The sequence below is a fragment of the Pan troglodytes genome, chromosome 7, assembly GCF_028858775.2.
Source record: "Pan troglodytes isolate AG18354 chromosome 7, NHGRI_mPanTro3-v2.0_pri, whole genome shotgun sequence".
Taxonomy (NCBI): Eukaryota; Metazoa; Chordata; class Mammalia; order Primates; family Hominidae; genus Pan; species Pan troglodytes.
The window spans coordinates 90,177,498-90,190,131 of NC_072405.2; the positions used below are offsets into that span (position 1 = coordinate 90,177,498).

The window sequence follows — 12,634 nt, forward strand, 5'->3', positions numbered from 1 at the left end:
AAACTAAATGTTACTTTCCTTCCCTAGGACCTGCCAGGCACAAAGCAGTGTGTAAGAGCTGGGCCTGGACAGCTGTGTTTATGCCATGGAACTTTTGTGCCCAGGTCTCTCTCTCTGTCTGTCCAAAGATGATTCAGAAAAAGCCAATTTATTGGCTGTTTGAAGATCATTCTCATTCTTGATAGTTTCAACTAAACACCAGACAGACTTCATAGATGGTACTTGACATTTGAAGTAAAAAGTTAAGTTTAGTAAGGGCTAGAACAACCATTTTAAGTCATGTGCACAATGAAAAAGAGAATGGGACAGAGAAAAAAGAAAGGAAAGAGATCATGTTACACACACATGCACACACACACACACACAGCCCTGTTACTGACACTTTTCCAGGTGCCGGCTCAACTTCCCAGCGGTTTAGAGAGCCATCATTGCCATGAGAACACCAAATATCTTTTAAGTCCTCTTTAATTTAGGCTAGTTTCTGTTCCTTTCAACCCTGACTGTAAAATCTCAGTGTCCACTAATAACTGTAAGTCAGAACAGGGGTCAAGGAATATAACAGCAAATCCATCAGCTAGAGAAGAGGGGACTCCAAATGCTAAGTAAAGGACAAACATGCCCTTATACATTCCATCAGCCCTTGAGGACATCATTGTTAATTCTAGGCAGAGCTTGATGTCCATAGGTTGACACAAAGCTATTAAGAAATACTGAAGTTATAAAATTATTTTAAGACAAGAATGGGGACATGGCATTTTATAATTCCCATTAAAATGTTAAATTTCCAAATTCTAATATCCAGGCCAATAGTCTTACTGATAATTATTCAACTAACATTTATAAAGCAATTAGCATTATATGCCTAATATGAGGCAAAAATTTTGCATACACTATTGATTAAATGTTCCAGATATGGTTGGTAAAGATACTATAGTTTGGCCAGGTGCAGTGGTTCTTGCCTGTAATCCCAGCACTTTGGGAGGCCCAGGCAGGCAGATCACGAGGTCAGGAGTTCAAGATCAGCCGGGCCAATATGGTGAAACCCTGTCTCTACTAAAAATACAAAAATTAGCCAGCCATGGTGCAACGCACCTGTAGTCCCAGCTACTCGGGAGGCTGAGGCAGAAGAATCACTTGAACCCAGGAAGCAGAGGTTGCAGTGAGCCAAGATCGTGCCACTGCACTCCACTGCACTCCAGCCTGGGCAACAGAGCAAGACTCTGTATCAAAAAAGCAAAACAAAACAAAACAAAAAGCCTTAGTTCATTGGTTGGTTTTCCTGAGTAATTTGTACGACTGTGCTCATTCAACTTAATAGGCATGAGGCTGAAGCCAGGAAATGACCCAACATTGAGGGTAATCTGGGCACTGAAGGCACTACAATACCCAGGATTTTTCAAGAAAATGTCGAATGTGCTGCCACATATGTCAGATGCACATGGATCCCCTCCCACAAGGAAAATCACGATTGAAGATCACCTCCTTGAAGATGTCGTATTGGGAGCAGTGTTTTTCCCTGTTGCTGACAGGTTAGACTTGCACAGGCGTCAGTACTGAGGTGTGAGACGGAGCCCATGTATGGCTTCTATCTCTGCACTGTGGCTGCTCCGTTCATGTGTCAGTCACATCAGCTCAGAGACTGCCTAATGTCAACTGGCCTAGTCATTTTGTCTACTCTGTTGTTCAGTGCCTCTTCTGTGATTGATGCTTTCTAGTGTTCATGAATACGAGAGCCAAAAATCTTCACATATTTTGCCCACTCCTATAGGTTCACACACATTCCTCTCCACCAAACATTCTTGTCTGCAATTTTTCAGTCCTCCTTCCAGGTCCCTGACCAGCTTTTCAGACGATTCGCTTCCACCCATGAGTATATATATGTTCCCATTCCAAGCCACTGTGTCCTCCACATGAAATAGGGAACAGGTGCATGACTCTGAGCTTTGTCCATTGATATGATTTTCCTTACCAGTTCCTCAAGTCCCCCCCACACCCTAAGTGTCATGAAACCACTGCCCATTTTTTACTTGCCTCCACACCCTGTGCTGACTGGTACATTAAACATGCTCAGGTTTTTTCTCCTCCTTTAGCTGGTCACGTGGGACCCACATACTGTCTGGGGCATGATCTGAAGGAGGGGTGCTGGTGCTGCAGTGGTGGGTGACATGGGGATCTGCACCACCTACTCATGCAGTTACCTTAGGACTTCTGGTCTTGTTTAGGCTTGACCCCAGATGCACAATCTGATCTCATGATGGACTTCTGCTGGACATACCTGACTTGATGACTCTGTGGGTCTGACGGAACCTGGCTCATAATGGACACTTCCAGATACATTGTTACTTGATATCCTATAGTCAAGAATTCTGTCTCTATGGGGCCCCAGTAACACATTAGGCACTCTGTTTTAATAGGTGTATAAGTCTCTGTTACAGATGGCATGATCTTTCTTCACAACCCCAGACATTGGTGCTATGATGCCCACCCACACACATACATACACTCTCTCTCTCACACACACACATACACACACACCATACACATTATATTGCATATTTTCCTCTCACTAACACCTCCAGCACCGTGGAGTTTACCAATCACATGACCCAAGCATCAGCGCAGCTCATATCACAGCCCTTCCTTCCTGCAGACCCTTTCCTGCTCTGGGCTCCACTCAAAGCAGGGAGCCTTTCATGCCATCCAGTATATGGGCTGCAGCACATGCCTAAATGTGCAATATGTTGCCACCATAAGCCAAAGAGTCCCACAAGAATTTTGATAGAACAGGCAAAATGTAGCAATTTGTCTTTTGGAAAAGATTTCCTTATATGTCCCTGGTCAAGCTGGACCCCTAAAAACTTTACTAGAAGGTGCCTCAATCATTACCAACTTTAACTCTCATATTCTGTGTTGAATGTGTCTTACCAAGGCCTCCAGTGTGCTAGCCACTTCTTGTTCATCCTGCCTGATAACATGATATTGTGCCAAGTGTCCAGACAGCCTAGATCTCATCTGATTATATTATGATAAAGAGTAGGAGTTAACATAGCCACAGGACTATGTTACAGGTGGCTCATGCCTGTAATCCCAGTACTTTGAGAGCCCGAGGTGGGAGGATCACCTGGGGTCAGGAGTTTGAGACCATCCTAGCCAACACAGCAAAACCCCGTCTCTACTAAAAATTACAAAAATCAGCTGGGTGTGCTGGTGGGCACCTGTAATCCAAGCTTCTCGGGAGGCTGAGGCAGGAGAATCACTTGAACCTGGGAGGTTGCAGTGAGCCGAGATCACACCACTGCACTCCAGCCTGGGCAACAGAGTGAGACTCCAACTCAAAAAATAAAAATAAAAAAATGTAAACATATGTCATTGTCTGTTCCATGCAAATGCAAATGGTTTCTGATCTTTCCTGATTGAGGTAGGAAAGAATGTGAAATATGGTCTGACTGAACACCATGTACCTGACACTGTATTGATCTGCACTAACAAAGATAACACATCAAGCACAGTAGCCCATCATTGGGGTTATTAGTTGACTTTTCACTAGGCTAGAAATATTCTAAGATTCATTTGTATTTTGCAGTGATCAGACTCATGAATTAAATGGTGCTATGATATGAACCACCACCTTCTGCAGTCTTAAAGTCCTTTTGAGTAGCCCCAATTTCTGTCATTCCTCACTCCTCCCCTGCCACCAAATACAATGTTTTTTATTCACCATCTTATCAAGGGATGGAGAGAGGATAGCAGTGAAGAAGGTGGGAGTGTGGGGGTGCAGTTTCAGAAGCTTCCATTTTGCCCTCACCACTATGATAATTCTTGTTTGAATTAGAAAATGAGAAAGGTGGAGATTATTCCAACAGCCAAGGAGTCAATCCCAATTACGCATTCAAGGCCTAGGGAAATGGCTTCTGGAGGAATCCACAGACCTACCGGACCTACTGAGACCTAGACTTTGGCCAGGATTCTATTTATTACCCAGCTGCTGTATGTCTTCACTCTACCATGATGATTTGGCACTCTGTGAATCGACAATAATTCAGACCCGAGGCTGTCAGAATATCTGGATATTCTTCTTTCCTCATTGCATATTTTCTCAAGTAAACAATAACAGATCTCCTTTGAGGAAAATGGGGGACATTAACAGTTTATGGTATCTCAGGGTTCTTCCTTCTGTGGGCTTGTCACTTATTGAGACAAAGGATTCTGGGTCTGAAAATTGGCTCAGATCTGGAATCTGAGCAAAAGATCATGACTTTCTACTGGGGTGCTCATCCTTAGTCTGCTGCCCATCCATTCTTGCCTTCTTTTGATTGTATGTATGAAGCAGCACCCTTGTTGGCTAATCATCTATTTTGCCTCTATGGATTCAGTGTTATTTTAATCATCTCCATAACCCCTTTTGGGTCAAACACCCTTAGCTGTGCCTTCAGCCTTGCCCTATTTTATGGTGAAGTGCAATCAATCCCCTGGTTTCTGGCAGTAATGTGCTGCCATCTGGCCCAGATTGAATCAAATTCTCTTCATTCCCATTGCTACCAATGAGCTGAACTCTAACAAACCAGCAAGAGCAACCACTGAAACTCTTAATGATGCTGTGGCCCCTCTCACCAGTGCATTCCTGATGGCCCAGTAAATATGGAACATAATTATCTGTTGCTCTTCTGATGTATATACACATATACATGCACACACACAATTTTTCTTTCTATAGAAAAGTATTGTGACTATATTTATTCATAACAGAAGTACAGATCTCATAACTTTCCTACAAAGCAGGAGAGGAAAGCCCCAGCATGCAAGATTTTCCAGTCTTTTGGTATATTAAACTTGAGTTATTTCAACGAAGCAATTTGAAGTGTATTGGAGCTGGACAAGACATAGTGGGCACTCTGTAGATATTGGCATGCAAGGAGAACTCAGGCCTTACTCATTTGCAACTAATTCAATAAACACTTGAGTGCCTACTAAAGGAAAGATCCCTAGGATAGGTCTTTCCCACCACTGAGTTTATAATGGGGATTGAAATAGACATCCAAAATGTTTCCAACTCTGTGAAAAAGAATCTGAAACTACACTGAATTCCTTCATGTTTCCCTGTGGGTATCTAGCAATATAGTACACAGCTGGAGAACAAGTTGATATTTTAGATCAGGGGTTGGCAAACTATGACCCATATACTAAATCCAGCTGCCACGTGTAGATAAAGTTTTATTAGAACACAACCACACTTATTCCTTTACATATTATCTATGGTTGCTTTTGTGCTGCAATAGTGAGGTTGAGTAGTTATAACAAACATATAACTGGCAAAGCCTGAAATATTTACTACTGGCTCTTCACAGAAAAAATATTTGTCAACGCCTGTTTTAGAGTCTCAAATATAAATTTTTAAAACTGGGGATCATAACTTAACAACTACTATAGGCTTTCTTTTCTTGGGATAGAAGAATGGTGGATACCATTTTTCATTTAACAGATTTTTCATCAAAAGACATTTTTATATTTATGCCATGGATAATGCCAACAGAAAAATTAATATAAGGAGCCAAACTCCGGCATTTATAAAAGTAACATGAGATGGTTATCAGTCAAATATATGGAATATTTTTAAAATCACTCTAAGTGCTGTAAGACAGAAAGATACAAGAATCAAAAATTAATTGTGTAAGGAAATTGAGGAAAGAAACCTAGTTTAAAAAGCTGTCCTGCTATCTGCTTCTTCCTGAGTCTAAACTGGAGTGGTTAATGAGCCTGTTAAATTATAAAGTTTCTTCAGAAATAGCCCTCAGTAGCTATAAAATTCTTCTACTTTTTTTTTAATCACCTTAGCAATATTAAGCCTTCAAGTTTTCCATGCGGTTCTAATGCACTTGGATTAAAACCATTCTGTAAGGAAAAAAATTTACAGTGGCTTTTTAAAGTAAAATTTATTGAAAATGGAGGAAGTTCACTAGAAAAATTTAAGTGCTGTGGCAAACAAAAATTAGCGACCTAAATATCTGCATGAGTCTCTTCTTATATTGGGTGGGCTTTGTAGGAAGGGCATTAACGGAACTGGGTCATCTCTTAGTATTTTCTGGCTAAGAACATCAGGAAACTTGGCCATTCATGAGGCTCAGGGTGTTTCTGCCTTGGTGCTGCTACTGAAATGCACACCCGGAGGTGGGCATTGGACAGGAAGCTGAGCTGAATGGCTGGGATGAGGCATGTGGTCTTCCAAGCAAGCAGTAACATGGCACTGCTCCATGCCAACATTCTTCACACACTTCAACTTTTTTTTAATAGGGTTGGGAATTGTGTTAGACCATTTTTGTGTTGCTATAAAGGAATACCTGAGACTGGTAACTTATAAAGAAAAGTGATTTAATTGGTTCATGGTTCTGCAGACTGTACTGGAAGTATGGTGCCAGCATCTGCTTCTGATGAGGGCCTCAGGAAGCTTACAATCATGGCAGAAGGCAAATGGGGAGCTGGTGTACCACATGGCAAGAGCTAGAGCAAGGGACAGAGACCGGGAGGTGCCATGCTCTTTTAAACAACCAGATCTTGTGTGAGCTCAGAGCAAGAACTCACTCATTATTACAAGGGCAGCACCAAGCCGTTCATGGAGGATCTGCCCCCACGACCTAAACACCTCCCACCAGGCCCCACCTCCAACACTGGGGATTATTACATCTCAATATGAGATTTGGAGGGTGTAAGCACCCAAACTATATCTGAAATTGTAGTGGGTTGAACTGTGTCCACCACAAAAGATATGTTCAAGCCTTAATCCCCAGTACACTTGTAAATGTGACCTTCTTTAGAAATGGGATCTTTGCAGATACTAATTAAGGATCTCAGGTTGAGACTGTATTGGATTTAGGCAAACTCTAAATTCAATAACATATGTTCTTATAAGAGAAAGGAGAGGGAGATTTAAGACATATGGAGACAAAAGAAAAGGTCACATGAAGATAGCAATTGACGAGCTGCCATAAGCCTAGGGACACCATGGATTGTCAGCAGCCACCAGAAGCCAGAAGAGAGGCATGAAAAAGATTCTCCCCCAGAGCCTTCTAGAAGCTACCAACACCTTAGTTTCTGTCTCTGGCCTCCAAATCTGTAGGAGAACACATTTCTGTTGTTTTAAGCCTCTAAGTTTGTGGCAATTTGCTGTGGCAGCCCCAGGAAAGTAATACAGAGAAAAATCTCATTTTAAAGAATCTTAGGGACCTTTATGTTTTATTTTAATTTTTATTACTTTTTAATTTTTTTATTGTTTTTGAGATGGAGTCTCGCTCTGTCACCCAGGCTGGAGTGCAGTGTGCAATATCAGCTCACTGCAACCTCCACCTCCTGGGTTCAAGAGATTCTGATATCTCAACCTCCCAAGTAGCTGGGATTACAGGCGTGCACCACCACACCCAGCTAATTTTTGTATTTTTGATAGAGATGGGATTTTGCCATGTTGGCCAGGCTGGTCTCAAAGTTCTGACCTCAAGTTATCTGCCCACCTCGGCCTCCCAATGTGCTGAGATTACAGATGTGAGCCACCAAGCCTGGCTACCTTTATGTTTTAAATAAAAAGTTTATTTTATTATGTAAAATGCCATTTAAACTTATTTGCAATTGTCTTTATTACACAGAATTGTTTTTTGTCAGTTAAAAATGATAATACTTTTCATCATATTCACCAAGGATAAAGGTAATTTTTATAAGTAATAGTAAGTTATTATGATAATGGAATAAAAGGCTGAATAATAATTATAATAATTATGATAAAATTATATAAATTAAATTTTTTCTGAAGTTCATGTAAGAAAAATATTTTCCTTACTTCTTTAGTTTTGTTTTGTTTTTTTTTTTCTAATCTCTCCCTCCTTCATCACCCGCTCCCGTCAATTTTCTTTTGGAATCTTTGTAATCATACAACATCTTTTGCGTGAATACTGAAGAACTTAAGATTTAGGCAATAAAATAAATTAGTTGATGCTGGTAAACAGCATGCTATGCGATGCCTTACTCTGTTTTAGAATTTCAGCAGACTGCTCACTGAAGGCTGGTCTTAGGGTTGAGTGCTGGCTTGCTGGTGCTGTCTGCTTCTGAGCAATCATGTGATTCAGACAAATCAAAATAATACACGGAATTCCTGGAGGGATGAATAAAGACAGCAAGGTCAGACCCAGGCAGCCTGAAGGCCTATGATTCAGACCCTGCTGGGTTCCCAGGCTCTCCCACCCTTTGCTTCTTACAGCTGGAGCTGTTGGGACCCCACCTGCTGCCTGAGCACTTGCCCCCAGGCTCTCGGCCAATTACGCTTTAATCAGATTATTGCAGAGTAGCAGTAACCTCATGGTTCTCAAGCCTCACTTGCATTTGTAAAAATGCCAACTCCTATGAGCCGGCATAGGTCAGAATTGCCAAGGACAAAGCCTGGGAATATATATTTCTAAAATTATTCCCAGGCAATTCTGACTGAAGTCTAAGGCTCAGCAACTAAGGACAAATGTTCTAGACCAGTAGTTCTCAAAGTGTGGGCTTTGGACTAGGCGGCATCACCATCACCAAAGAACTTTTTAGAAATGCACATTCTTGGCCCCAGCCCCAGGCCTGCTGAATCAGAAACTGAAAAAAGAGCATAGTTTTTATAAGTCCTCCAAGTGATTCTGATGCATGCTCAAATATGAGAACCATTGACCACACTTAGACTCACTTCCAAAGAACAGAGTGTGAAAAGGGAAAAATAATAACTTTAGCAAACTGGTAAATATCACATTAACCACAGGATCAAGTTTAATATCCCCAGTGTAAAGTCATGCTGTCATGTACCCTCTGCTAGAATGCAATGAGAAGGCATTTCACTTCTGTGGTCTTCCTAAACACTCATAACCCAAATTTAATCTTCATGTAATCTCAGATATATGAAGACAAAATTGAGGGATATTCTACAAAATACTCTTCAAACTGTCAAGGTCATGAGTCACAAGGAAAACCTGGGAAATTGTCACAGATCTGTGGAAACTAAGGAAACATGATGACCAAATGCAATGTGGGATCCCAAATTGGATCCTGGAACAGAAAGAAACATTAGTAGAACAAATGGAGAAATCCAAATAAAGTCTATAGTTTAGTTGCTAGTATTGTAGCAATGTTCATTTATTGGTTTTGACAAATGTACACATTAGATGTTAACATTAGGGGAAGCAGGATGAAGCGTGTGTGGGAGCTCTGTACTGTATTTGCAACTTCTCTGTAAACCAAAAATTATTTCAACATTTAAAAACAAATCAAGGCCAGGCGCGGTGGCTCACGCCTGTAATCCCAGCACTTTGGGAGGCCGAGGCGGGTGGATCACGAGGTCAGGAGTTCAAGACCAGTCTGGCCAAGATAGTGAAACCTCATCTCTACTAAAAATACAAAAAATTAGCCAGGTTTGGTGGTGGGTGCCTGTAATCCCAGCTACTTGGGAGGCTGAGGTAGAGAACTGCTTGAACCTGGGAGGTGGAGGTTGCAGTGAGCTGAGATCATGCTACTGCACTGCAGCCTGGTTGACAGAGTGAGACTCTGTCTCAAAAAAAAAAAAAAAAAAAATCAACAAATATAAAAAGACACACACACAAAGCGTGTATCACAGATATGCAGTATCTGCATCACCTGGAAGCTTGTTAGCATTGCAGATGATCAGAACCAACTCCAGATTTACTGAATCAAAAACGTGCATTTTTCAAAAGATTTCTTTGGTGAATTGTTTAAACATACAATAAAATTTGAGAAGCCCTGTTGTTTACCATCAGCCTGGGAATTAACATTAGCTCAATCTTGTCTGGACCTGAAATACATATCAGTTTCGATTATTGAGCATCTGTGTACTTTTGAGACCCTCACGCTCAATTTGCAAACTAATTCTGACTGCTAAGTTTCTGAGCAATTCCCCTGGCCTCAGTCCTTGCATGGTAACACCCCTGATGAGGCTCAGACCATATCTTGTGTTTGCAAGGTTTTTTCTTTTTTAACTGAATGGAGTTTTGCCTTTGATCCCTTACTCTGTGCCTGTGGACCTGCTACCTGCCAAAGGCTTCCCTCTTGCTGACAGTCAACCTGCCTGGTATTTTAAGTACTGCCTTCTAGAAGTCTCCATGTGTCTCCCATGCTGACTATACTTGGATTTCTATCTATTGTTACTATAACCTCAGATGTTGTGCTTTACTTGTCAGATCCGACCATGACTTGGAAGTATCCAGAACTAGGACAGCGTGTAGAAAATACTTCCCAATCAACAGCTCAACAAATAGGACTGGACTTCCAGGAGTCCCAGTGTTTAAAAAAAAAAAAAAAAGACAAAGAAAACCTTTCAACAGGATCTGAGCCTAGAGGTAATGTCTAGGAGCCACTAGAGGTCTGGGAATAAAACTAGAAAGGTAAACAACTTCCTCTAGGGCCAGACTTTCTTTACTTTTGTGTCAGTGAAGTCTCAAAAACAAGAACCTACTGACTCTGTAAAGACAATTTGCTGATGGAGTGTTGTTATAAAATCCCAGCCAGAATGGAGAAAATGGAAACTTCCCGGGAGCTACTGGCCTTGACCTTCTTCTCTTGAGGAAAGGGAACGAAGTGAAATGCTGAAAGTTAAACATCAGGAGAACTTACTCTTAAAAATCAGGAGAACTTACTCCTTAAAAATGTTCCTGACCCAGTCTGTCATAAGGGAGCCTGGGGGGGGTCTTGCTTTATATAGGGTAACACTGGGCACTCACCTTGGGGCATCTTGGCAACTATCATCTTTGGGAAATATGGTCTGAATGGGACCATGGCACAGGGATTTTTAAGGGAACAGGAAGACCAGCAGTCAAATGACTTGGAGGTAATTGAGGCAACCCTACAAGGACCCGAAAGCTAGAACCAACCTGGTGAGAGGACATAGGGAAAAGCTTATGGGATTCCACATCTCTCTGAGTCATAAATGAGCTCTGGATGGGGCTGGATATTCCCACAAGTCTACAGGTGGGGGATAGGTCATGGATAACCAATATGCAACTCTCTGGGAGTGCAGAGTGTACTCAAGTTGCAGTGATCTGCAGACAAGCCATTGGGTCACTAATCCATATTTACGCATGCACCCATTTCTAACTTTTATGTGTCTGATTTCTAATCTCCTCTTTTGAAAAGGTCTATTCTTGTTGCTGATGAACTGAGAAAAGATTTTCCCACATTTTGAGCAGAATAGAGATGAGATTAATATCTTTCACAACATCAGTGATTAAAACAGTTGCAAAATTTGGTGAGTCAGGATAGCTGGCAGGGGTGGGAGGTGTGGAGGACAAAGACTACCTGACAGCATTGGCCCCTTGCTGCTGTGGAAAAGGCAACCTGTGCTCTAAGGGTTGACTTCAGTGAAAACTGTGGGAAGAAAACCCACTGTTCTATCAAAAGCTTTATAAAATATTCTGATATAATCTCCAATTTAGGACTTTTAAGCTTAACATTTTCACACTTCGGAGTCTAAAAATTACAAAGAAATATCCAGTAGTAAAAGACATTGTCATTGAAGGCAGAGCACTTCCATCTCTGGCTTTGTGATCATACATGTACTTACGAAACTAATTAGCTTCAGGCTAGGCGGTATGTGAGTAATTTATCCCTCCCATATTAACATCAACTGTGAAATCTAAACTAAATGATGACATTCCAGAAACAATTGCATATGATAATTCTTCAGCAGGTTTGGGCAATGTAGAGTAGCTTTCATGAGAGACTACATCATCTTATGCTATTTTAATGATTATGGCTCTACTGGAAAGGAACACAAGGTGGAAAACTAGTTTAGCGCCTGGGTTCTGGTTCAAGTCAAAGTGAAGATGATGAGCAAGCACTATTTTAAAATTAATTTAGGAGATTATTGGTAATTGATGAGAAGTTATGTTTCAGAGATGCCTAAAACAAACACTGACAATTCTGAAAACAAGTGAGATGTTCTCATTAACCTTTAAGTATATAAAAGTATGTATACCCTGATCACAAATATGAAAAAGCAAAATGACTGGAATGAAGTGCACTCAATGGTTAATGGTGATTGTCTTAGATGGTGAGGTTAGGAGTAAGTTGTTTTTCTTTCTATTTTTCAATAATTTCAATTTATCTAAAATTGTTCTATAGTTAGAAGAATAAATTCTGTCTTAAAAAATATGTTCAACAAGGACTTGTGATGCTGATAGGATTAAGAGTTCATATCAGAAATTATTGTAAAGTGCCCTCCCAGTGGTACCAGGCAGAAAATAGGCCATCCAAAAGGAGTTTTATAGGAAAGAGAGAGAGACAGAGAGATGAGTGTATTTTGAATAACCTACGGGTTAGGACACTTACAGTGTCTAACAGGAAGCTGGCTAAACAGATATAGAGCACAGGAAATAAAGATCTGGATCAGAAAAATACGTGGTGGTCTGGAGTAGGTAAGTTCACTCTAGGTTACAGTGTAAAGTAAGAGGAGCAGGTACAGAACTATGGGGAAAACTATCATATAAGGAGGCATCAGAATAACAAATAATGGAGGCAACTGAAAAGGGAGGAGTTTATTAGATTCCTAGGGCTGTTGTAATGAATTACCGTTAACTGGGTGGCTTATGACAACAGAAATGTGTTCTCTAGAAGCTCT

The 12,634-nt window shown here is 41.0% G+C and overlaps 1 protein-coding gene across 2 annotated transcripts in view; it reads right to left on the minus strand.

Moving 5' to 3' along the window:
• The window catches only part of FABP12 (fatty acid binding protein 12), a 51,192-nt gene that overhangs the window by 6,614 nt on the left and 31,944 nt on the right, over window positions 1-12,634 (minus strand). The window contains exon 4 of one of the 2 annotated variants that reach the window (XM_054656844.1): window positions 8,009-8,134. The gene's annotated coding sequence lies outside the window, so the exon portion shown is untranslated. Of the gene's footprint in view, window positions 1-2,198; window positions 2,297-8,008; window positions 8,135-12,634 lie in introns of those variants that run through there. The other variant, XM_016959600.2, reaches the window with a different exon arrangement.